The sequence below is a fragment of the Capsicum annuum genome, chromosome 1 (genome assembly GCF_002878395.1).
Source record: "Capsicum annuum cultivar UCD-10X-F1 chromosome 1, UCD10Xv1.1, whole genome shotgun sequence".
NCBI classification, from domain to species: Eukaryota; Viridiplantae; Streptophyta; class Magnoliopsida; order Solanales; family Solanaceae; genus Capsicum; species Capsicum annuum.
In genome coordinates, this window is record NC_061111.1 from 202882807 (window position 1) to 202894294 (window position 11488).

The window sequence follows — 11488 nt, forward strand, 5'->3', positions numbered from 1 at the left end:
CATTCATCATCTTACACCCGACATGACATTCAATCCTATCATTAAAATAACATATGAACTTCAAGGAAAAACCACATAAAGGCATACTTCGCATATTCTCTAAACCTTTATCAACGATAATTTTCTTGCACTATTCTTAAAAACATACACAAAATTTCTAACTAACCATGACATGTATCAAAGACTTGGCTTCAATCTTACTTCACACTTTAGACTTAGATAGAAAACCTTAAATAATCTTTCTTAATGAGTCATCAACTCTCTCACATCTAAACCATTGCTTATCCACTATCATCACCACAATCTTAACATAGGAAGAGGTCACCGAAGGGCTAACACATAAGAACTTGAAGCTCGAAAACTACAATACATAACATTAACACTTATCTTAGGCCTGAGGAATAAAATAACAAAGACATGGATTCATTAAAGAAATCTAAGCTGAGGACATGCATGATATAATGCGGACTTCAGTAGTATCATGAGTTTAAAAAAACTGGTCATACTCTGAAATATGAGTTCATACTTATCATGAGCTATTCAACATAAGACTGGAGTTCATAGATTCATGAGAGATAACTCGAATTACAGAGTGAAGCTATTACATGCTTACTCGAAGATGAGAATGGGCTTGAGCATACATGATGGGTATAAGCATAGGCCTGTGGCATGGATTTATCATGCAAGTGATGGATTTGGTGTTGAAATGACTGAAATCCAAGAAATACTATTGAGTAAAAAGGGATCACTATCTCATCATAACTCATTATTGACATGTATCATGATCTAATTCTCAAAACTTCGTTTGGTTCTTCACTAACCATCTCCCCCTTAGGTCAAAGCTGGTATTCTAAGCATGATGGTCTACTCCATATCCTCAAGATTAAGACATAATTTCATCATTCTAATATCTACAAATAAATGCTAAACTCAAAAGAATAAACTAATTTTGAACTTACCGACTTCATTCTTGAACAACCCATCCATATGTCATCCTTAACTTTCTAGCTTCAATAATCATCATCAAAGACTTACACTCTCATTTGCAACCATACCTACATCTCTTATAACATAATCATAGCCTACCAAGATCATACTACTATACTTATATTTTTCCCAAATCATGAGAATAATAATCATACTTAAAAGGCTCAACATCTTCAATCATAACTCCTTAACTTAACTATCAAGAACAATATAAATTATCTAACTAGCCTTTCCCCACCTAGAAACTCAACGCTACTACTAACCACACAATATTCAATAATCCTCAAAAAATAATGCAGCTCCATAGCACCTTGGGCACACCTCTAAACCATACTTAATTACGAACACATAATCTTATACTCTTGTATACACTGTTCAGGCCTACTATATCACCTCCATATAACTAGCATCAACAACCAAACCATTAATTTTTCAAACTTAATGTCTAGAGCTAAACATGATTTACAACCCAATCTCACACACAATTTTTACATCAAAACTATAGAACACAGCATTAAGAAAAACTAGTACACAATGACAATCGATCATAATCATATGGCCTATCTTATTCATAATATGTTAGCACATCCTCCTTCTTCACATCATTACTATTTACCCATCTTCACACCTAAATTAATTTTATAGCTCTATAAATTTCAACTAAACTTCCTCTTGCAATCTCAGTAAAGCCTAAATTAACAATACTCAACCACCAAGTACTTTCATCAAAACCTATACTTTCCTAGCACAACAAATACCATCAATAACTCTTTTCATACTTTAAGAAAACAACAATCCATCTTAACTAATAATCTCCTTCTCTAACTTCACTAAACTAACAAACAAGGGTATATCACTTCATTACTAATTCAATCATATGCAAAAATTCAGCTGTACATATTCAATAAATCACCCTTAACACCATTCTTTCCACTACACTTCTAAACCCATAAGTTCAACTAACACAAGACTTTCAACTAAACGTTACTACTTCTATCAGTACATAGAAACCCACACTTTCAACTAACACCAGAACAACAAGATAAACAACAAGTTGTTAGTGAATCAAAATAGGCCTCACACAGCTTCACTAAACTTTGTTTTTGTATTTTGATTAAGAAAATTATATGAATAACAAAGCAACTATGCTAGTGAATTGAAATAGCCCCACACGGCTTCACTAGACTTTGGTTTTTCACAAACACAATGATAAAAAGATTACATAATACAAGATATAGAAACTTGACACACGGTAATCAATGATCTAAGAATACACCTTTGTAACGCCCCATATTTTGGGCTATAATATAGACCATGATTTCGATGTGCTTATAACCTCGAGCCATAAATCCTATGCCAATATGGAATGCTAATTATTTGTGTAGTATGTGAATCCATTCAATCTTGAATTTAGACCATAAGGGTCATTTGACTGAAGGAGGAGTTGAAAACTACTTCGATCGATTAAGTTTAAGTGGACATTATAATTTGTGTCAATTTCTATTGACCATGACTCTTTGTATAGGTAAAATTAGAGATCCTAATATGTGTAAAAGGATAGGTTTTCAAGTTATCTTTCCAATGATACCAATTTTGCTAAAATTCGGCACCCGAGCAAGAAGTTATGGCCTTTCAAAGTAATATGCGTCGCCTAACCAATCGCACATGGCCACTGGAAATCATAGGCGATAGCATAGGTGACGCCTATGTAAACATAGGCAATAGCATAGGCGGCACCTATGTAAAGGTTTCAAGTGACTTAAACACTCCATTTTGGGGAAAAATGGTCATTTTCCCACCCTTATTTAGCCCTAAACACGAAATTCAGTTCCAAAAGACCCCAAAATACACCTTCATTCATCAAAATTGCTCAAGAATTCTCCTTAGTGTTTCAAAATAAAAACCCAAGCAACTCAAGATTCAATCGTGGGTTTTATAAACTAATTGCATATTTGAAATCCTCTCAACGAAGGCTTCAAAAAAACCTAATATTAGTAGTAATCGAGGTACGTAGGGTTATCCTAAAAACTCATGGGTTTAGTTTTATGAACATGCATTCTTTTAAATTGTGGTTTTCAATAAAATGCTAATACCTTGCTTTTAAAATGATTTCTAAGTCATTTTTTAATGTCATGGGAATTGTTTGCCTATATACTTCAATGGTTGAAACCATGCATATGTGATTTGAGATTTTCCATGAAAGTTTGATAAATATGAATGATAAATTGCTTTCAAATTCCCATGATAATGTTTTGATACCCCATGTTATATTATGACCAACAAAGAGAGCATGAATTTGAAATGATTATTGTTCACTACTTGTAAATGATGAAGCATCTTGATTTTTACCTGATTATGCACATGTTGATATGATATTGATGGCTTTCAAGTTGGGTATGATGATACCCTACAGAATATGATATGTGATTAAATCAGATAAAATTTAAATGCATTGATTTTACATGAGATAGGTGGATGTCTGAAGAAGGCATTTGAGTGTAAGGGCTCATTGCTGGAAATCGTGTTTGCCGACATAGGAACTTGTTACCATGCTTTGTGATCTTGCATACCTGACTTTATGTCATTCCCAAATTGGGACTATGGTTAGGAGCCCTGCTTTATGATCTTGTGCACTACCATTGCGTCGAGACACCCTACTGTGTGATCTTGTGTGTCTTTCCCTCACTTATACTCTAATCTCGATGGAAATCGAGGTTTGACAGTTGGTGTAAATATGATATGTAGGGTATTCCACCTAGCTCAGCTGCATTGCATTATTGTTGAAAACAGTTATATTACGCCCATGTGTTTTTAAATGATTTGATATGAAACTGCTTTATAATGGCTCTCAAATATATTTTGTAGAAATATTATGTCTTGTTTTGATATCTCTGCGAGCCAGTATAATTGTGCTGACTCCCCCTCCTTCCAGGTTCTCAGGCACAGTCTAGGGGTCTAGATAAATAGTAAAGATTCCAGATCACAGAACGGAGTTGCAGTGGTGAGCCTTCTATGATTCATAAGGCTTGGTTATTTCATATTACTACTATTAGTTAGGTTTTGGTCTACTGGGGGCCTTGTCCCAGCTTTCAGGCAATTTTGATTAGTTTATGGTAGAGATTTCGCAGACTGAGTCAGTTATTGTTATTTAGATGCATTTTTCAGTTTCAGTATTATGACCATGTTTCCGTTTCAGATTTTAATTTCTGCATTATCTTTTCCTTTATGAATATTATGCATGATTACCAGATAGACAGAGGGTGTTCCGAGCTATTAGGTTCGTGAATGCTCATCACGGCCAGGGCCTCAATTTGGGTCGTGACAAGCTTGCTGAGTGTACCATTCAGGCCCTCGAGGATATTTTGAGGGCATGTGTCATTGATTTCAAAGGTAGTTGAGTCGATCACCTGCCACTGGTTGAATTTGCTTACAATAATAGTTACCATACCAACATCAACATCACTCCTTTTGAGGCTTTGTATGGGAGGTGATGTAGGTCTCCGATAGGATGGTATGAAATGGGTGAGACTCAGTTATATGGATCTAATCTTGTTCATTAGGCGATGGAGAAAGTGAATATCATTAAAGAACGACTCAAGACTGCTCAGAGTCATCAGAAATCCTATACCAATGTTCGGAGAAGAGAATTAGAGTTTGAAGTTAACGATTGGGTGTTTCTCAAAGTTTCTCCTATGAAAGGAGTTATGCAATTTGGAAAAAGGGGTAAATTGAGCCCTCACTATATAGGGCCATATCAGATTCTAAGGAAGATTGGTGCAATTGCTTATGAGCTAGAATTGCCTGCTAGTTTGGGTTTCGTTCATCCGATATTCCATGTATCTATGTTGAAGAAATACATTGGAGATCATTCTTTGGTATTGCCAGTAGAGGGTGTGAAAGTGACAAATTCCTTGTCTTACGAAGAAGAGCCCGTCAAAATTTTAGATCGCCAAGTTTGAAAGTTAAGGAGCAAAGAGATAGCCTCAGTAAAGGTATTATGGAGGAATCAGAAAGTTGAAGAAGCAACTTGGGAGTCAGAATATGACATAAGAATTAGATATCCCAATTTGTTTTCTTCGATGGGTCATGAGACAGAAGGTACTATTTCTATCTTAACTTTCCTAGTCCTTATTATGCTTGAAATCGTGTCTGTCTATGTCCCGCATCATCATTCAGGGATGAATAATCCTAAGGGGGGATAATGTAACGCCCCGCATTTCAGGCTACAATATAGACCATGATTCCTATATGGTGATAATCCCAAAGCAATAAATCCTATGCCAATATGGCATTCTAATTATTTGTGTAGTATGTAAATCCATTCAAGCTTGAATTTAGACTATAGGGGTTATTTGACTCAAGGACGAGTTGAAAATTACTTCGATCGATTAAGTTTAAGTGGTCATTATAATTTATGTCAACTTCTATAGACCATGACTCTTTGTATAGGACGAATTAAAGAGTCTACTTTGTGTAAAATGATAGGTTTTCGGGTTATCTTTCCAACGATACCAATTTTGCTAAAATCCGGCATCCGAGCAAGAAGTTATGGCCTTTCAAAGTAAAATGCGTCGTTGAACTAATCGCACATGGCCACTAGAAAGCATAGGCGATAGCATAGGTGGTGCCTATGTAAACATAGGCGATAGCATAGGCGGCACCTATGTAAAGGTTTCAAGTGACTTAAACACTCCATTTTGGGGAAAAATGGTCCTTTTCCCACCCTTATTTAGCCCATAACACGAAATTCAGTTCCAAAAGACCCTAAAATACACCTTCATCCATTAAAATTGCTCAAGAATTCTCCTTAGGGTTTCAAAATAAAAACCCAAGAAACTCAAGATTCAACTGTGGGTTTTAGAAACTAATTGCATATTTGGAATCTCTCAACGTAGGCTTAAAGAAGCACCTAATATTCATAGTAATCAAGGTATATGGGGTTATCCTAAAAACTCATGGGTTTAGTTTTATGAACATGCATGCTTTTAAATGGGGGTTTTCAATAAAATGCTAACATCTTTCTTTTAATATGATTTCTAAGTCATATTTTTGAATGTCATGGGAATTGTTTGCCTATATACTTCAATGGTTTAAACCATGCATATGTGATTTGAGATTTTCCATGAAAGTTTGATAAATATGAATGATAAAGTGCTTTCAAATTCCCATGATAATGTTTTGATACACCATGTTATATTGTGACCAACAAAAGAGAGCATGAATTTGAAATGATTATTGTTCACTACTTGTAAATGATGTAGCATCTTGATTTTTACATGATTATGCACATGTTGATGTGATATTGATGGCTTGTAAGTCAGGTATGACGTACACTATAGAATATGATATGTGATTGAATCAATTGAAATTTGAATGCATTGATTTTACATGAGATAGGTGGATGCCCGAAGAAGGTGTTTGACTGTAAGGGCTCATCGCTGGAAACTGTGTTTGCCGACATAGGAACTTGGTACCATACTTTGTGATCTTGCGTACCTGACTTTATGTTATTCCCAAATTGGGACTATGGTTAGGAGCCCTGCTTTGTAATCTTGTGCACTACCATTGGGTCGAGACACTCTGCTGTGTGATCTTGTGTGTCTTTCCCTCACTTATAATCTAATCTCGATGGCAATCGAGGTTTGACAGTTGGTGTAAATATGATATGTAGGGTATTCCAAATAGCTCAGTTGCATTGCATTAGTGTTGAAAACAGTTACATTACGCCCATGTGTTTTTAAATGATTTGATATGAAACTGCTTTATAATGGCTCTCAAATATATTTTGTAGAAATATTATGTCTTGTTTTGATATCTCTGCGTGCCAGTATAATTGTGCTGACTCCCCCTCCTTCCAGGTTCTGAGGCACAGTCTAGGGGTCTAGATAAATAGTAAAGATTCCAGATCACAGAACGGAGTTGCAGTGGTGAGCCTTCTATGATTCATAAGGCTTGTTTATTTCATATTACTACTATTAGTTAGGTTTTGGTCTACTGTGGCCTTGTCCCAGCTTTCAGGCAATTTTGATTAGTTCGTGGTAGAGATCTCGCAGACTGAGTCAGACATTGTTATTCAGACGCATTTTTTAGTTTCAGTATTATGACCATGTTTCCATTTCATATTTTAATTTCTGCATTATCTTTTACTTTATGAATATTGTGCATGATTACCAAATAGACAGAGGGCATTCCTGGCCTTTGGGTTCGGGAATGCTCATCACGGCCAGGGCCCTAGTTCGGGTCGTGACAACCTTACTTTGTCTTAATTGAATAACTCAAAAGAACAAGGGTATAACTTCAAATCTGAGGGACTTATAACATACTAGAAGGTTCTTCTCAAGCCGCCTTATCAAACTTCTGAAACTTCTGCCAACAAATATAAGAGCATTATCTGGGGAGGAAATTGGAACTTTCCAAACATGTTACCTCAATAAAATTACATAGATAGAGAAGTATAGATTATCATTTTGGATTCTGAGGAGAAATTTGAAAGCATATCTGACTCGGGCTTAGTGCACGATTTCTACAGGCCTGATAAAGCACTTCAGTTTTCGGAACTCAAAACTACTGATAGGATACTTTTGTATCTCTCTTATAATTCCATAACTATCGATGGAGAATTAAGCTCAACTGTTTTTGATACCTTGGATATAAGGCAAAGATGGCCTAACTAGAGTAAGATGAGAATCTGTATAATTTTCTTGGAGAACTTTTCTGTAGAGCGATTTAAGACTTAAAAGAATAAAGACATTTCCTAAATGCCCTGTAGCCTCTCAAAGAAAAGTAAAGACGTCTCTGTACCATTCCGCAAGACGCTACTAGACACGGCTTCATAGATACCCTAGGACACTTGAACTCTATGCTCTGATACCAAGTTTGTGACCCCCCAAAATTGGGTCCCGAGATGTCACACGGTGCTTAGGATCACAAGTGACCCCAAGCTAACCCTTCTACTGGCATAACTCATAAGCAACTGAACAAAAAGTATAAATCTATATTAATCTGCAGAAAATAACTTTTTTCTGAATATGATTGATACAAAACTAAATTTACAATCTTACAATTCTTCCTTTACAACCAAAACTGAAACGGAATACATCAACTTCTACTGACTATCTATGAAGCCTCTACTAGTATTGAATATAGGTAGCTGGTTCATGAATCTCGAATATCCCAACTCAACACGGCTGGATAAAGAAAATACAACACTTCGAACTGTATAACTAACTCAACACCTTGAATCAAAAGGACTTATCACCTGCTGACTGGATGCCGTGAACTGACTGGATCTGAAGATGTACACTATACCTTGTACCTATATTCCGAAAAAATGTAACCCATATACGAATATGTGGGTCAGTACCATAGAAACGTACCGAGCATATGGGGGTGCAATGCATATATAAAATAATATCTTAATATCATCACAGTTTATAAAATTATGCATGCTGATATAAATGACTCACTTAGCTCGAATTAAAATCATCATAATCATAAGAGAGTAAAATATATCGGGTGAAACATGTGAGTCATCATAATAATCTCAATTCACTTCCCTCTCTATTCCAAATCATCAAAGAAATCAAATTTCATAACAATTCTCTTTGGAATATATGTTCATTAAATCTTTTGAAAACAATGACTTTCTTAAACTCAGTCTTTCAAACAAATATGTTTTCATCTCAGATAGAAGAATAAGGCTTTTCATATTAGATAGGAGAATACACACACACACACATTGGGAGTCTCTCATAACCGACATAAACCATGTGATCTACATGGAGTCCAGCGTCCAACCCACATTGGGAAGAGTTGTCCTATCCTTGCCATCGGAGTAGGAGCTTAATCTTTTATTCACTAGTGATCACTATATATAAATAAGCCACAGGATCACAACCTACGAGGGCACATAGTTCTAGGGACGTACCAATTCTGCTATACCTCCCACTCGGTGCTAAAGACTACTCTCGGACTTAGCTCAGATCTTTTCAAAAGAAAATTCACTAATAAATATTTCAACAATTCACAATGGGCGCCATCATGCTACCCCTTTCATAATAAATCAATAAAAGTGGATTTCTTTTCTCATCTCGGTTTCAAAAACAACCCTTTTTACGATCAAAAGGTCAAAGCTTCTTTATCATCTCAAATTATTTAAAATCAAGGTCTTTATAACAAATGATTTTCTCGAAATAATAATCTCAAATAGGGTTCCAAAAACCTATACATCAATATCACCATAAAACCTTCCTATGTTTCATACTTTATGACATAAGCACAAAAATAATCACTTAAAATTTCAGCTTTATAATCATAAATCTTGGTAAAGAAAATTAGCTTTGGGATTCAAATCTCATTGTGCTTATAGCACATAATTTCTCAAAGTACAATCCCAATTAGGACTCAAGTCTCATACATCAAAATCATATTAAATTTTCTCAAGATTCATGCTTTTTATCATAAATATATATAACTTACTTTAAAATCTGGAAAATTCATCTTTATGTACAAAAATGTCATCATTCTCATTCAATTCAACTCCCAAAACATAGAGAGTAACATAATCTCATGTAAAACCATATAGGGTATAAATTCATGCTTCAAATTCATATCAAAACATGTAAAATCATGTATATTCATAAAAGAAAAATCAATTTGGGCACAAGAACGAAAGGGTGTTCTTGTTAAAAAACCCCACATACCTTAAACTTGAAGCTTTAAATGAACTCTTGACCTTGAGACTCTATTCGTGAAAATAATAAGTGTTTCTTGTAGCCCTCGGAATGGGGATTCCGTATCTCGAAGAATTATTGAAAACTCATGGTTTAATCTTGAGATATTTGAATTTTTAGGTTGAAACCCTAATGAATATTTTTGGTGATTTTGAGAGAAAGTATACTAATTTTGGTGTTATGGGAGTTTAATCCCGTGTTATAGACATATATAGAGGTGTTTTTGGCACTTGAAAGTGAGGTATGCGGCGCACAACCCATGGTAGACTTTAAGGTGTGCGTCGCACACCTTATGGCAGACATTTAAGTGTACCTCACACTCCCAATCGCACACATTAGATTCAGCGGCACATTGCCCATTGCACACCCTTACTGCCTCTCACAAAAATGGACATAAATCTTCGCTCGGGTATCGGATTTTTGAAAATTGGTATCGTTGGAAATATAATTCAATTATCTACAATTTGATAGGTCTTGGGATGAAAAAATCCATGTATATTAAGAGATATACACGTTTGAAGTTGACCCTTGTAGAATCAAATGTCAAACTTTGGATGAATCAATTGGTCTTAGCTCAACTTTGTTCTAGGTCATTGCTATGAACATTTTTCACCTCTAAAATACTCCATTGACTAGGATAATGATCATGCAAATTCTATTCATGTGAGAATCTCTTAGATTAGAGCTTAGACGTGCAGGAACGATGGTTAGAATTCTAGCATGAAAATACGGGGTATTACACTACCCCTCCAACTTCAGAATTTAAGAGTCACACTCCAAGATTTGCAAGTCGGTGAATATCTTTCTCCATCTATCTTTTACCTTCTTCAACATGAGAAAGAATGCCCATTGACAACCTACTAAGGGCGTTGACTACGATATTTACCTTTTCTGAATGATAGTGCAGGCTCATGTTATAATCCTTTAGCAATTCCATCTAGCGCCTTTGCCTTAGGTTCAATTCTTTCTGCCAGAAAAGATACTTAAACTCTTATGGTCAGTGAAAATATCAACATGCACCCCATAAAGATATTACCCCCAGATTTTTAGCCAAAACAACACAGCTGCTAAGTCCAAGTCATAGGTGGGTAATTTTGCTCATGCACCTTTAACTGCCTGGATGCATAAGCCACCACCTTACCGTGCTACATAAGTACACAGCCAAATCCCATATAGGACGCATCACAGTACATAACAAAACCCTTTGTTCCATACGAAAGATTCAGAATAGCTGATGTTGTCAATTTGTCTTTCAACTTCTCAAAACTACTCTCACAAGAGTTAGACCTCACAAACTTTACCTTTTTTGGGTTAACTTAGTAAGTGGAGCAGCTATGGAAGAAAAGTTTTCTATGAATCTTCTGTAATACCCTGCCAACCCCAAGAAGCTCCAAATGTTGGTCTGAGTCATGGGTTTGGGCCATTTTCTACTGCCTCAACCTTTTAGGGATCCATCCTAATCCCATCACTAGACACAATATGCCCCAAGAAAGAAATAGCACTTAACTAGAATTCACATTTGGAGAATTTTGCATACAACTTATGATCTCTGAGAGTCTGAAGAATAATTTGGAGGTGATTGGCATGGTCCTCCTCACTCTTAGAATAAACCAAGATGTCATCAATGAATAACATGACAAACAGATCCAGAAACTGACGGAAGACCCTATTCATTAAATCCATGAAGGCTGTAGGGGCATTAGTCATCCCGAAGGACATGACTAAGAATTCCTAATGACCGTATCTGGTTTGAAAGACTATTTTAAAAA